Raw genomic sequence first — 17167 nt, 5'->3', positions numbered from 1 at the left:
ACACTGTTAGGGAAGATAGTTTTATATTTATTACATATTAAGGTTAAGCTTTTGTCTTGTGTGACTGACATATAAAACACTCATATTCTCGAAAGGCAAACCCAGAAGAGCTCTGTTTTCTTTCTTATCAGCCCAGAAAATAATTGGCTTAGGGAAGCTTTTAAGTTATGAAAAAAATAAATTCCTCTTAATTTTATGGTTGAGAGAAAAATAGAGCTCAGCTGCTGATGTCCCTGAAGATAGTCAGAATTAAGTCTGGAAAATCTTCATGGAAAGGAGGGAAAAGGGTAGTGGGACAAGCTATGTTAAAGACAGAAGTAATGTCACAGAGTAGTCTAAAGCAAAGGACAGCCAGTAGAGAGTGGGCCAGCGCAGACGGGATGTAGTGGAAGACGAAAATAAATAGCTATTAACAAGACTGCAGCGTGAAACGGGGAAGCAAGAGAAAGCAAGGACGTATGCAACCATGAAGTGAATGCTTAGTCTCAGAGACGAAAGGCTCAAAGAGAAGGAGAGATTAAAACCTCTAAAAAGAAAGAAAAGAAAGATCCCAGCACACTCAAGGAAAGAGAAGTTCCCCAACATCCGTCCTACTTATTCCTCCAATATAACACACAGCTGGGGCACCTTAGCACGTCCTGGCTGATACTAACTTTATCAACTTTTCCAATAAAGCCAAACTTGACAGTCGAAGATGGACTGTCTGTATGTCAAGTGTATCCCTTATATAACTGACTGTGTCATGGCTGAAAATGAGAAAATGGGGCAGAAGTATCGAGTGGCTCTAAGGATTGCAAAGGAGTACCGAGCACACACAAAGGAAGCAGATGACTGCTTAGTATAGAGAGAAACTCAACACAAGTGATACACTGTGGCCACAGTTGCCCAGGACCTTAAGGGAAGGATCCGGAAGATCCCTGGTGTTCCCATCATGGGCATTTCTTTTCTTTTTTTTTTTTTTTTTTTTTAAGATTTTATTTATTTAACAGAGAGAGACAGCCAGCAAGAGAGGGAACACAAGCAGGGGGAGTGGGAGAGGAAGAAGCAGGCTCATAGCGGAAGAGCCTGATGTGGGGCTCGATCCCAGAACGCCGGGATCATGCCCTGAGCCGAAGGCAGACGCTTAACAACTGCGCCACCCAGGCGCCCCCACCATGGACATTTCTAACCATAGGTACAACACTGAGCAGATGCTAGTTGATTAAGGAGCCCCTCGGTTCTAATTCTTAATAGCATACCTCTGCCTTCTTTTACCAACTTTCTCTATTCTACTTCCTACAGCAATATGCTATAGCATGAATTATTATTCCACTTACTCGTTTGCTTTGTTATGAGCTGAGTATGCTTAAATACACTCACTTTCTGATGTTGTCTTGAAATTAATATTTCATATCATTTTAAAATTTGTTGCATCTTTTTATAAATCAGATGATTGCTCACAAATTAAATTAAAATAAAATAAAATAAATAGCTACTGAGATAACTTTCAGAAAGCTTTAAACTGTCTTCAAATCAAGTAATCAATCCTTTCTGCACCTGTACCAAAAACAATAAGATACCTAGGAATAAATCTAACTAGAGAGGTAAAAGATCTATACTCTGAAAACTATGGAACACGTATGAAAGAAATTGAACACAAAGAAATTGAAAAGCATTCCACGCTCATGGATTAGAAAAACAAACACTGGTAAAATATCTGTACTACCCAAAGCAATCTACACATTTAATGCAATCCCTATCAAAATACCACCAGCATTTTTCACAGAGCAAGCAAACAATCCTAAAATTTGTATGGAACCGCAGAAGACCCCAAATAGCCAAAGCAATCTTGAAAAAGAAAAACAAAACTGGAGGCCTCACAATTCCAGACTTCAAGTTATATTACAAAGCTGTAGTCATCAAGACAATATGGTACTGGCACAAAAACAGACACATGGATCAATGGAACAGAAGAGAGAACTCAGAAATGGACCCACAACTCTATGGTCAACTAATCTTTGACAAAGTAGCAAAGAATATTCAACAGAAAAAAGACAGTCTCTTCAACAAATGGTGTTGGGAAAACCAGATAGCAACATGCAGAAGAATGAAACTGGACCACTTTCTTACATCATACGCAAGAATAAATTCAAAATGGATGAAAGACCAAAATGTGACAAAGGAAACCATCAAAATCCTAGAGGAAAACAGAGGCAGGAAGTAACCTGTGTTCTAAGATCTCAGCCATAGCAACTTCTTACTAGATATGTCACCAGAGGCATGGGAAACAAAAGCAAAAGTGAACCATTGGGACTTCGTAAGATAAAAAGCTTCTGCGCAGTGAAGGAAACAATCGACGAAACTAAAAGCAGCCTATGGAATGTGAGAATCTAAATACAAATGACATATATGATAAAAAGTTAGTATCAAAACATATGAAGAACTTTTCAAACTCAACACCCAAAAAATAAATAATCCAGTTAAGAAATGGGCAGAAGACCGGAATAGATACTTTTCCGAAAAAGACATCTAGGTGGCTAACAGACATGTGAAAAATGCTCAACATCACCCATCATCAGAGAAATACAAATCAAAACCACAATAAGGTATCACCTCACACCCGTCAGAATGGCTAAAATTAACACACAAGAAATGACAGGTGTTGGTAAGGATGCAGAGAAAGGGGAACCCTCTTACACTGTTGGTGGGAATGCAAACTGGTGCCGCCACTCTGGAGAACAGTATGGAGGGTCCCCAAAAAGTTAAAAAATAGAACTACCCTACAATCCAGCAATTGCACTGCTAGGTATTTACCCAAAGAAGACAAAAATATTAATTCAAAGGGATATATGCACCCTGATGATTACAGCAACATTATCAATTATAGCCAAACTATGGAGAGAGCCCAAATGTCCATCAAATGATGAATAAATAAATAAATTTTGTATATACACGACGGATTATTACTCAGCCATCAAAAAGAATGAAATCTTGCTATTTACAGTGATGTGGGTGGAGCTAGAGGGTATGATGCTAAGAGAAATAAGCCAGTCCGAGAAAGACAAATACCGTATGATCTCACTCATATGCAGAATTTAAGAAAGAAAACAGAAGAACATATGGGAGGCGGGGAAGGAGAGAAGGAAATAAACCATAAGAGACTCTTAACAACAGAGAACAAACTGAGGGGTAAAGGAGGTGGGTGGGGGATGGGCTAGCTGGGGGATGGGCATCAGGGAGGGCACTTGTGATGAGCACTGGGTGTTGTACGTAAGTGATGAATCACTGAATTCTACTCCAGAAATCAATACTGCACTGTCTGTTAACCACCTAAAATATAAATCTAAAAAAAACAAAAATAAAGCCATCTTCAAAATCTTTTCACTGATCAACCAGCAGCCAGGGGCTCCACGAGTGACACAAGTACATTTAAAAAGTATCTCAAGAACATGGTGTGCTCTCTTCCCTTGGGTTTTATTTTTATTTATTAGAAAAAGTCAAAGCCGAAACATCTTATATTCCACAATAAATACAGAAATAGAAACATCGGAGCTCAGAATGAGACGCTGAAGTCTAAAAGTCATCTGCATGTGGGGAGTAACTGAACTCATGAAAATAAGACGGGCAAACCAGGAGCTTCCCAAGGAAGTCAGAGTAACTTAGAAAGAGAAAAGTGCTGAGAATATATAAACAAGATCTGGGAACATTGTTATCGGGCTAGGAAAAGAGAAGAGAGAAAAAGAATCATGAAGATGAGACGAATAAAAGGCCATCTGTCAATCCAAGGAAAGAAAGGGAGAAGGGAGGCGTCAAAGCAGCAAGGCTGCCAATTGGACAAGTGCTCAGAGGAGACCACACATGAACATAAACATCTAAGAAGACAGGCTATGGTGGCTCTGCGGTGAAAGTACGGCCAGGTCACACAGAGAAAACACAGATAATGAATTTGGGGAGCTAAAGGAGAAAAGAAGCAAGGAAGAACATTATCAGAGCCAACTGAGCTGAGAGAAATATGGATAATAAACCAGGAGAGAGTTTTTTGGTATGTACCAAACTTAAGCTTTTCAAATATGTCCTTTTTTTCCCTACTTGGCACTAATGAGAAAACATATGGTATTAAATTCAATTTCACATTGTAGGCTAATGAAATAATGTTGCTTTTTGAACTTTTCAATGTCGATCTGGCTCAACAACAGTGACCTAGTCATGATAAAAACAAGTACATTAACCTAGGTAAAAATATGCAAAACTGCACAAAAGAATCTCATTTTTGAGTTTAAAACACATTCAATGTTTTCCTTACCTAATAAAACTGAAAACTGTAGCATCCTGGATTTTACAGCGGCAGAAAGAGGCCGCTGTGCACGCACAGCGCACGCACGCGCACAGACGAGGCTCTCGCTGCATTGCTGAAGCCTGTGGGCGCACACAGATAAGACATCTGCCCACTGCCCTTCTGAAGTGAGCATGCCCCACCCCCTACACTCCAGCTGCCTTGCTAAAGCCAGCAGGCATGTGCAATCCACGCAGCAGCCACCTCCCGAGCACCTAGCCCTGGCGGCCAAGAGGGCTGGTGTTCCAGAGCTTCACAGCAATGTAACAATAGGACAGACGGACAGACGGCTCTTGGCAGGCCACTCCCTCCAGGCACTACTACGATGACAGAAGGAAACACAACCCCAATCTTCCTGAGAAAAAAAAGGCCTATTTAATCAGCCTGGATCTTCAGCCTGAGGGACAGGCTTGAAGCTTCCCGAACATCTAGAGGCTAAGCATACACAGGGAGCGTAAGCCGGGAGACACCATCCTTGCACACACCTTTGGCCTTGCTACGGCTATGATTATGGCCCCACAGCACTGTAGGTACTTGCAACTGTAAGAGCTGCTGTCTGAGGGTCTGGCTTCTAGTCAGCCTGAAACTAGGTGTTAAACAAGATTCCTCCCTTTGGATCTCTGGCAGGTCTTGGCACATCCACATCAGTGAGGCCAATCCAGGCCGTTTCGACAGTCACAGAAGTTTGAAAGACAACCAGCAGCTAGGGCAGGTTTGAACAGAAGGCCACTCCTTCAAGACTGGGAGAGGAAGCTGTTACACCTAATACACAGAAACAAACACAGAGAGTCAAGCAAAATGCACAGATAGAGAAACATGTTCCAAACTAAAAAACAAGACGAAACCTCAGAAAAAGACCTAAATGATACAGAGATCAGAAATCTATCCCTGATAATTCAAAATGATGGTCATAAAGATGCTTGCTGAACTTGGGAGAAGAATGGATGAACACAATGAGAACTTCAACGAAAAGACAGAAAGCATAAGAAAGTACCAAACAGAGGTCACAGAGCTGAAGAATACAGTAACTGAACTGAAAAATACATCAGACAGCTTCAACAGAAGGCTGGATGAAGCAGAAAATGGATCAGTGAGCTGGAAGATAAAGCAATGGAACTTCCCCAGATAGAGCACTGAAAAGAAAAAAAGAACTTTTAAAAACGAAGATAATTTAAGGGATCTCTGCAACATCAAGTGGAATAATAGTCACATATCAGGGTCCCAGAAAAAGAAAAGAAAACGGGGGAGAAATCTTATTGGAAGAAATAATGATGGAAAATTCCCCTAACCAGGGAAGGAAACAGACCTCCAGATCCAAGAATCCCAAAGAGTTCCAAATAAGAGAAACCCGAAGAGAGCCACACCAAGACATACCATAATTCGAATATCAGAAGTTAACGATAAAGAGAGAATCTTAGGGGCGCCTGGGTGGCGCAGTCGTTAAGCGTCTGCCTTCGGCTCAGGGCGTGATCCCGGCGTTCTGGGATCGAGCCCCACATCAGGCTCCTCCGCTAGGAGCCTGCTTCTTCCTCTCCCACTCCCCCTGCTTGTGTTCCCTCTCTCGCTGGCTGTCTCTGTCAAATAAATAAATAAAATCTTAAAAAAAAAAGAGAGAGAGAGAATCTTAAAAGCAGTAAGAGAAAGAAAAACGGTTATGTACAAGGAAAACCCCATAAGGCTATCAGGAGATGTCTCCACAGAAACTTTGCAGGCCAGAAGAGGGTGGCATGACAGATTCAAAGTGCAAAATGAATACATTTCCAACCAAGAATATGCTACCCAGCAAGGCTCTCATTCAGATTTGAAGGAGAGATGAAGAGTTTTCCAGACAAGCAAGAGCTAAAGGAATTCATCACTACTAACCCAGGCTTACAAGAAATATTAAAGGGATTTCTTTATGCTAAAAAGAAATGACACTAATTAATAACAAGAAAACATACAAAGGTAAAAATCTCACTGGAAAAGGTAAATATATAGTAAAGGTAGTATATTAATTAAATAAGTATAATTAACTAAATAAATTAAGTATAATTAACTAAAACTACAATAATTAGTTAAGGGTTCCATAAATAAAAATATGTAAAAAATGACATCAAAGGCATAAGACATACTGGGGGGACTAAAATGTAGTGTTTGGGGGTGTTCAAATTTCAGTTGAACTCAAAACAGACTGTTATATACCTAGGAAGTTATAAGTGAACTTTACTGTAAACCACAAAGCAAAAACTTATAGTAAATACACAAAAGAAAAAATGGGAAAGAAATTGAAATGTAATACTAAAGGAAGTCATCAAACCACAAGGGAAGAGAGGAGACAGGAACAGAGAAGAACTACGCAAATAGCCAGAAAACAATTAACAAAATGGCAATAAGTATATACCTATCAATAATTAGCTTAGATGAAATGGACTAAATTCTCCAATCAAAAAACATGGAATGGCTAAATGAAAAATAAAACTAGATCTGTCTATATTCTGCCTACGAGAGACTTACTTCAGAAGGACACACAAAGACTGAAAGTGAAGGCATTAAAAAAAAAAAATACCCCACAAAAATGGAAATGAAATGAGCCCTATATAGCTACATTCATATCAGACAAAATAAACTTTAAAACAAAGACTGTAACAAAAGACAAAAAAGGGCACTTCATAATGTTAAAAGGATCAATCCAGCAAGAAGATACAACATTTATAAATATATATGCACCCAACATAGAAGCACCAAAATATATAAAATATATAAAGCAAATATTAAAAGGTAATAAAGTAATATTAGGAAATTTTAACACCATACTTACTACATCAATGGGTAGATCATCCAGACATAAAATCAATAAGGAAACTATGGCTTTGAATGACATATTAGACCAGATGGACTTAACCGAAAATATACAGAACAGTCATCCAAAAGCAGAAGAATCAAGTGCACATAGAACATTCTCCAGGATAGAGCACATCAAGAAGATTGAAATCAGATCAAGCATCTTTTCTCATCACAATGGTATGAACCTAGAAATCAATTATAAGAAGAAAACTGGAAAAACTACAAATACGTGGAGATTAAACAACATTTTATAGAACAACTACTAGGTCGTAGAAGAAATCAAAGGAGAAATCAAAAAATACCTAGAGACAAATGAAAAAGAAATACAACATACCAAAATTGATGGGATGCTGCAAAAGTGGTTCTCAGCAGGAAGTTCATAGCAATACAAGCCTGCCTCAAGAGACAATAGAAATCTCAACCAACAATTTACCCTTATACCTAAAAAATATCAAAAAATAAGAAAAGATAATGCTCAAAGTTAGTAAATGGAGGGAAATAAAGAAAAATACAGATCAAAACAGAAATAAAGACAAAAAAACAATAGAACAGATCACTGAAGCTAAGAACTGGTTCTTTGAAAAGATTAACAAATTTAACAAACCTTTAGCTACACTCACCAAGAAAAAAAGAGGATTCAAATAAATAAAATGAGAAATGAAAAAGATGTTACAACTCACACACAAAAATATGAAGGATCATAAAAGACCTGTGAAAAAACGATTCTATGCCAGAAAACTGAACAGCTTAGAAGATACAGATAAATTCCTAGATTTACAATCTTCCAAGACTAATTGATGAAGAAACAAAAAATCTGAATAGACCAATTACTAGTAAGGAGATTGAAACAGTAATCAAAAAACCTCAAAAGCAAAAGTCCAAGGCCAGATGGCTTCAGTAATGAATTCTACTAATCATTCAAAGATTTAATACCTATCCTTCTCAAACTCTTCCAAAAAACTGATGAGGAGGGAAAGCTTCCAAACTCATTTTATGAGGTCAGCATACCAAAACCGGCAAGGACACCATGCATGTACACACAGACACACACACACACACACACACACACACAGACAGACACACACACACACTTACAGGCCAATATCCCTAATGAACATACATGTAAAAATTCTCAACAAAATACCATCAAACTGAATTCAACAATACATTATTAGGATCGTATACCATAATCAAGTGGGATTTACTCCAGCAATGCAAGGATGGTTCAACATCTGCAAATCAATGGGATATGCCACATTAACAAAATTAAAGATAAATATATAATCATCTCAATACATACAAAAAAAAAAAGCACTTGACAAAGTTTAACATTGATTTGCAATAAAAACTCTCAACAAAGTGGGTATAAAAAGAAAATGCCTAAAGTCATAAATGACAAAACCACAGTTAGTATCACACTCAATAGTGTAAAGTTGAAAGCTTTTCCTCTAAGATTATGAACAAAACAAGGATACCCATTACCCCCACTGTTATTCACCATGGTGTTCAAAGTCTTAGCCACAACAATTAGGCAAGAAAAAGAAATAAAAGGCATAGAAATTGTAAAGGAAGAAGTAAAACTGTCACTATTTGTATTGATGACATGGCACTATAGATAGAAAACGCTATAGACTCCATCAAAAAAACCTGTTAGAATAAATGAATTCAGTAAGTTTGCAGGATACAAAATTAATATACAAATATGTATTGCATTTCTATACACTAATAATGAACTATCAGAAAAAGAATCAAGAAAACAATCCCATTTATAATCACACCAAAAAGAATAGAGAGCCCATAAATAAACCCACGCTTATGTGGACAATTAATTTATGACAAAGAAGGCAAGAATATACAATATGTAAAGGACAGTGTCTTCAACAAATGATGTTAGGAAAACCAGACCACTACATGCAAAAGAACGAAACTGGGCCACTATATTATACCATACATACAAAGATCAACCCAAAATAGATTAAAGACAGGAATGTAAGACCTGAAACCATAAAATTCCTAGAATAAAACCTAGGCAGAAAGCTCCTTGATATTGGTCTTATGATGTTTTTTTGAAGATCTGACTCCAAAGGCAAGAAAAAGGCAAGCAAACATAAATGAGACGACATCAAACTAAAAAACTTCTACGTGGTGAAGGAAACCATCAAAAATGAAAAGGCAACCTACTGAATGAGAGAAGATATTTGCAAATCACATATCTGATAAGGGATTAATACCCAAAATATATAAAAAATTCATATGACCTAATAGCAAAAAGAAAACAAAAAAGCCCAAAGAATCCAATTTAAAAATGGGCAGAAGATCTGAATAGACATTTTCCCAAAGAAGACACTCAGATGGCCAACAGACACATGAACAGATGCTCAGTATCACCCATCATCAGGGAAAGGCAAATCAAAACCACAATGAGACATCACCTCACACCTGTCAAAGTGGCTGGTATCGTAAAGACAAGAAATACCAAGTGTTGGTGAGGATGTGGAGAAAATGGAATACTTGCACACTGTTGGTGGGAATGCAAACTGGTGCAGTCACTATGGAAACAGTATGGAGGTTCTTCAAAACATTAAAAATAGAGCTACCATAGGATCCAGCAATTTCACTGCTGGATATCTAGCTGAAAAAAAATGAAAACACTAATTCAAAAAGATACATGCATTCCTATGTTCACTGTAGCATGATTTACAATAGCCAAGATATGGAAACAATCTATGTGCCTATCCATGGATGAATGAATAAAGATGTGATATATACATATACAGTGTAATACTACTCAGCCATAAAAAAGAATGAGATGTTACCATTTGTGACAACATGGATGGACCTTGAGGGAATTTGCTAAGTGAAATAAGACAGACAAATACCACATGATTTCACTTATATTGGACTCTAACAAAGAAAACAAATAAAACAAAACAAAACCCAGACTGATAGATACAGAGATAGGTGGCTGCCAGAGGGGAAAGGTGTTGAGGATGGGGGTGAACTGGGTGAAGGGGATTAAGAAGTACAAACTTTCAGTTATGGAATAAATAAGTCATGCGGATGTAATGGACAGCATGGGGAATATAGTCAATAACACTGTTATTAGCTTGTAAAGTGACAGACGGTAACAAGACTCATTGTAATGACAATTTTTGCAATGGACACAAATGTCAAATCACTATGTTATACACCTGAAACTAATATAGTATGTTAATTATACTCCAATTTTTTAAAAAAAACTACAACTGAGACATGGTTCTCCTGTGTGTCTACAGGGCCTAAGTCTAGGAAGACTGAAATATCAAATACATTTAATACCCATAATTTCACGACGATACTTAAACCAAAATGATCACCTCTGGAAGATGCTGAGAAACCAACTCCATATTCCAAAAAAGATAATATACAAAGAGAAAGACTCGAGCATTTATCCTGCCTTTCCTTTACAAACAGTTCCTTAGAGTAATCAATAGTTGATGAGGTGAAATTCTTCTTTATGGAAGCACTTCAATTAATAAACAAAGAATGATAGAATTGTTGTATTATTTTGCAACCCCTAATAAAGTAATTGGTGTAGGTCAGAAGTTGGCAAATAATGGCTAGCAGGCCAAATGTAAGATGGTAAATAACGTTTTATAGGAACACAGCCATGCCCATCATGTACATTTGCCTAAAGCTGCTGGCCCACTCCAATGACATAGACCATACGGTTTGCAAAGCTGAAAAGAGTCACTACCCAGCCCTTTCCAGAAAAAGTCTGCTAACGCCTGATCTTGACAAGAATTATCAATGGTGGCTAAAACCATTAGGCAAGACGCAGATGAGAACATTTATAATGGAGGGATCGGGCTGACAACACCTGTGCTCACTGGTCAAACTTTACCCCACAAAGGTGGGAGACAAGGTATTACTGCCCCTGATGCCATGCATTAGAAAGCGCATGCCCCACCCTCTGAAGTCTTCTTGACAAAAAATTAAAGATCCGATCAAACCTCTGGTTCTAATTACCAGTTTACAGGGAATATAGCAAATAGAAAAACAAATTAAACTACACGATGGGGATACAATTAGTAAAAATTCACACTGCGGGAAATTCTACAGGCAAAGGATCTGGCTTCTTCAATAAATAAACTGCAAGGAAGAGTAAAAGGTGAACCTAAAGAAATAAGACGTCCTAAGAGATCTGAACCCACAGCTATACAGTCAATTAATCTTTGACAAAGCAGGAAAGAATAGCCAAAGGAAAAAAGACAGTCTCTTCAACAAATGGCGTTGGGAAAACCAGACACCAACATGCAGAAGAATGAAACTGGACCACTTTCTTACACCATACACAAAAATAGATTCAAAGTGGATTATAGACCCTGAACGTGAGACATAAAACCATAAAAAATCCTAGAGGAAAACACAGGCAGTAAGCTCTTTGACATCAGCCATAGCAAGTTCTTCCTAGTTATGTGTCCTGAGGCAAGGGAAATAAAAGCAAAAATAAACTATTGGGACTACATCAAAATAAAAAGCTTCTGCACAGTGAAGGAAACAGTCAACAAAACTAAAAGGCAGCCTATGGAATGGGAGAATATATTTGCAAATGACATATCTGATAAAGCGTTAGTATCCAAAACATATGAAGAACTTAAGAAAACTCAACACCCCAAGAACAAATAATCCAATTAAAAAATGAAGGGACATTTTTCCAAAGAAGACATACAGGTGGCCAACAGATACATGAAAAGATCCTCAACATCACTCATCATCAGGGAAATACAAACCAAAACCACAATATCACCTCACACCTGTCAGAATGGCTAAATCAACAATGCAAGAAACAACAGGTGTTGGCGAGGATGCGGAGAAAGGGGACCCCGTGCACTGATGGTGGGAAGGCCAACTGGTGCAGCCACTCTGGAAAACAGTATGGAGTTTCCTCAAAATGTTAAAAAATAGAGCTGCCCTTGATTCCAGCAAATGTACTACTAGGAATTTACTCAAAGGATGCAAAAATACTAATTCAAAGGAGTACATGCACCCCGATGTTTACCCCAGCATTATCTGCAATAGCCAAACTATGGAAACAGCCCAAGTGTCCAATGAATGATGAACAGATAAAGAAGAGGTGGTGTATACACACAACGGAATATTGCTCAGCCATCAAAAAAATGAAATCTTGCCATTTGCAGCACCACGGATGGAGTTAGAGAGTACAATGCTAAGCTTAATGAGCCAGTCAGAGAAAGACAAATACCTTATGCTTGCACGCATATGTGGAATTTAAGAAACAAAACTAACGAGCAAAGGGGAAAAAAGAGAGAGAGGAGCAAACCAAGAAACAGACTCTTTTTTTTTTAAGATTTTTATTTATTTATTTGACAGAGAGAGAGAGAGCCAGCAAGAGAGGGAACTCAAGCAGGGGGAGTGGGAGAGGAAGAAGCAGGCTCCCAGCAGAGGAGCCTGATGCGGGGCTCGATCCCAGAATGGTGGGATCACGCCCTGAGCTGATCCCAGGACTCCAGGATCACGCCCTGAGCCGAAGACAGACGCTTAACGACTGAGCCACCCAGGTGCCCCCAAGAAACAGACTCTTAACTCTAGAGAACAACCTGATGGTGACCAGAAGGGAGGTGGGTGGGGGGATGGGCTAAGCAGGTGATGGGGATTCAGGAACGCACTTGTGATGAGCATCGGGTGATGTATGGAAGTGTTGGATCACTATATTGTACACCTGAAACTAATATTACACTGTATGTTAACTAACTGGAATTTAAATAAAAACTTAAAAAAGAGATGTGCCTGGGTGGCTTAGGCATCTGCCTTTGGCTCAAGTCATGATCCCAGGGTCCTGGGATCGAGCCCCTGCATTGGGCTCCCTGCTCTGTGAAGAGTCTGCTTCTCCCTCTGCCTCTGCTCCTCCCTGCAGCTTGTTCTCTCTCTCTCTCTCTCTCTTTCTCTCGTGCACGCGCACGCATGCTCACTCTTTCTCCAATAAATAAAAATCTTAAAAAAAAAAAAACTTAAAAGAAAAAAAAAGTCCTAAGTGATTTATCAACTAAATCATGTACAGTCCTTATCTGGATTCTGATTCTATCATACCAACTGGACAAAAAATTTACAAGACAATGAAAAATCTGAATACTAATCCGATATTTGATAGCAGCGGGAACTAATGCACTGCTTCCTGGTGTGTTAACAGTGTTGTGATTAGACTTTTTAAACAGGCAAGTCTTTTTACTGTTTTAAAGACACATACTGATGTACTCGGAGATGAAATAATATGACATCTGGGCTTTGTGTAAAACAATCCAGCGGGGGAAGGGGCATATAAATGAAGCAAGATTGACCATATGTTGATCATTGTTAAGGCTGAGTAATTAGCAAAAAGGGATTCATTCTGCCATTTTTTCTACTTTTGAATATGTTTAAACTTTTTCATAATAAAAGGATAAATTAATACAATTAACAAAGCTTTCTGTCTTTACTTCCAACATATGTGTTCATGGGTGTTTTGTTTCTCCCCCTGTCCATCTGCCATGTAGATCTGTTCATACCAAATAGTTACTGAATACTTACTACATCATGGCCCCTGTGTTAGGTGCTGGCAACGGTCGTCCCTTCAAGGGATCTACAATGGAGAGGTAGAGCCCCGTCAGCAACTCAGCTATCACACTACTGAGGATAAATGCTGCAAGAGAAGGACCCAAAGTATTCTAAGAGAACAAGGCAAAGGAGGAGAGCTACACATTTCTGTGTTCCTCATTCTTACCCCTAAATATTATCTGGTAATAGTCTATCCTGATTTTCTACTTTCCTCGCCTAAGGAATAAACTGCCCTTCTCTGAGTGACCCTGACTTACCCCATCCTAGAACCCAGAGGTTTTGAACCCCTATTCCATGACTCCATGAAAGCTAAAGACTGGATTCTACCTCCACCCCGTTCCCTGTAGGCCCTTTATATCTGTGGTGATGGACTCTCAGGACCCTAAACTCCTATCGCTGCTCACTGCTGTCCTAACTCAGCTCACTGGTCACTGACAAACAAACACACACACACACACACACTCATACACTCACACCCAGTGCAGTGCTAACCCCTCTTTCCACATCTTCACTACTAACTCACCTGTCCGCTGGGTGACTGAGCAGTATGAAGAGTCCCCCAAGGTTTCTACATCTCCCCTGGTATCACCAGAACGAAAGCAACACCAGAAGAGCACAGGAAAAAGTGGGACTACGTCAAACTGAAAAGCTTCCACACAGCAAAGGAGACAACAGAGTGAAAGGCAACCTACAGGATGAGTGACAATGTTGGCCAACCGTGTACCCGATAAGGAGTTAATATGTAAAACACGTCAGGAATTCCTGACTCAACAGCAAAAAACTAATAACCTGACAAAAAATCAGCTAACGAGCTGAACAGAGACATTCCCAAAGAAGACATACAAGCGAACAACAGGTATAGGAAAAAATGTTCAATGTTATTAACCAAGGAAAAGCAAATTAAAACCACAATGAGATATCACTTCGCCCCTGTCAGGTTGGCTAGGAGCAAAAATCAGAAAACATCCAGTGCTGACGAGGATGTGAAGAAATTGGAAGCCCTGCGCACCGCTGGATGGAATGCAAAATGGTGTGGCCACTATGGAAAACATTACGGAGGCTCCTCAGAAGATTGAAAATAGAACTGCCCAGATGACATAGCCGGTGAAACACCCGACTCTTGGTTTCGGCCCAGGTCATGATCTTGGGGTTGTGAGAGTGAACCCCACTTGGGGCTCCATGCTCACCACAGAGTCTGCTTGGGATTCCCTTTCTCCCTCTGCCCCTCCTGCTCATGCACGTGCGTTCTCTCTCTCGCTCTCTAAAATAAATAAATAGACCTTAAAACAAAAAAAAAAAACACAGAATTACCATATTATCCAGCAATCCCACTTCTGGGAATTCATCCAGATTGAAATCAAGATCTTGAAGAGATATTAGCACCCTCTGTTCACTGCAGTACTATTCATAGTAGCCAAGATACGGAAACAACCTAAATGTCTATCGACAGATGAATGGATGAAGAAGAGGCACATACAGAGAGAGAGGGGAATACTACTCAGCCACCTAAAAAAGGAAATTCTACCATTTTCAACAACACGATGAACCTTCAGGACATTATACAAAGTGAAATAAACCACATTATATTATGTGAAACAAACCAAACACAGAAAGGCAAATTCTGCATGATTCCACTTAAATGAAGTATCTGAAGTAGTCACATTCGTAGAACCAGAGTGGAACAGTAGGGAGAGGGAAATGAGGAGTCACTCGTCAACAGGCACATGTTAGATAAGTAAGTTCTACAGATCTGAACAACACTGAACCCATAGTCAACAATACGGCACTATACAGTTAAGTCGTAAAGAGGGTAGGACTCGTGTCAAGTGTTCTTACTACAATTTTTCTAAAGGGTTATTTTAGCACCAAAAAAAGCAGAGGAAAATTGTTAAGATGAAATCCAGGCACAACAATGAGAGGGGAAACAACGAGAGAAAAATAAAACCAATAAAACCAATTTACTGTTTAATACCCCAAACAGCATAAATTAATGTTTTGACAGAAGTAAGAGAAGTGCTATTACTTCAATCTTTGAAATTTTTAAAACACTGTAGTGGACATATTTAGGCAAAAAGTTTGTAAAGGTTTTTTTGTTTTTTTTTTAGGTCTGTGTTGTTTTGTTATCACTGTCATATCGCTGTTACTTTATTTTTGCTGAAACTGTAGTGTGGGGTGGGGGTTACTCAAGAGACTTAGCGGATTCAGGCAGAAGAGTCTGACACCGAGAGCTCTGCTAAGTCACGTGATGGAGCAGCAGGGACACTGCTGAGTCACTGTCCCCTCCACCTACAGGCAATTTCGCCTCCTGAGGTTATTTTCTAAGAGAACACAGTGGCAACAGTGTGGCAGTTTGACCTTGGATAAATACATTCTGTGATCAGGACATCTTCAGGTAAATCCCCAAATTGGGCCACAATCATTTTTGGTTAAGCCAACCTCAGCTTTCTCTAACGAGCAAGCTCTGGGATCTTGAGTAAATCACTTGGGGAAATCACTTAACCTTTTCTGGGTCATGGCTTGTTCATCTGAGAAATTAAGATTCTGGGCTGGACGGCTACAGAGACCCCTTCTGTTGCAGCACTACCGGGATCTGTGATTAGGAGCAGCTTTTCCATATGCATTGGGGTGTTAGCAGTAATTCCAATGACTCCTGAGAGCATTTATGTCCCGGCAAAGCAAAGCACTAGTAACCCTCCTACTTTCTCACTCAGTGGTGATCAAGCCTTGCTAAATGTTCTTCTTAGTATCTGGTACGCAGTAAACAGCTCATCAATGCTAGCTCTTATTATTGTAAATTATTGCTAAGAAAAGCAAATTGCTATATAAAACTAAAATACACATTGATAAGCATGTACTATCATGTACTGGCACTTTGAAGTCAAATGACTCTGGGTCTGAACACCAACTCCAGCAAACACTAATGACATGACCTTGATCGTGCTACTTAACATGTCTGAGCCCCTGTCTCGCGATTTAATATGGAGACACTGACCTCACAGGGTTATTAGAAGGATTAAGTAAAAATAACAGATGGCATGTGCCTGGTTAAACAAACATTAGTTCCTTCTCCCCTAGCTAGTACTGGACATTGAATTCTAGGTATCCCTGATTTCTATCTCATTTTTGGTTTCATCTTACATTCCCGTTTATAAAACACCCTTGTTGCCCTGTGTTATTGGCAAAGACTCTCTCTTTGACCAAGCTTTGTTCAGGCTCCTCTAAGCCCTCAATCAGGCCTCAACCTTGGTCTATGAAAACTGCAACTTTCAGCACAAATGATTTCATCCCCCACCCTAGGAGACTTAAACAATCACTAGCAAAGTTTCTCCCAGCCCAAGGCTGTGTTCCTAGAATGAGGACCTCGGGTCCCTAAATCATCTGCCTGAGAAAGCTCACTGAAAGAATTTACTGTTTCTTCTGGCCAAAGCCTGATCATAG

General features: G+C 39.2%; 1 pseudogene; it reads left to right on the top strand.

Annotated features, from left to right (window-relative positions):
* Positions 1 to 439: 439 nt before the first annotated feature.
* On the top strand, positions 440 to 1223 carry LOC103665128 (annotated as a pseudogene).
* Positions 1224 to 17167: the final 15944 nt, after the last annotated feature.

The sequence above is a fragment of the Ursus maritimus genome, unplaced genomic scaffold (assembly GCF_017311325.1).
Source record: "Ursus maritimus isolate PB19 unplaced genomic scaffold, ASM1731132v1 scaffold_30, whole genome shotgun sequence".
NCBI lineage: Eukaryota > Metazoa > Chordata > Mammalia > Carnivora > Ursidae > Ursus > Ursus maritimus.
The sequence above is the reverse complement of the archived record's forward strand: the minus strand, read 5'-3'. Positions and strand labels throughout refer to the sequence as shown.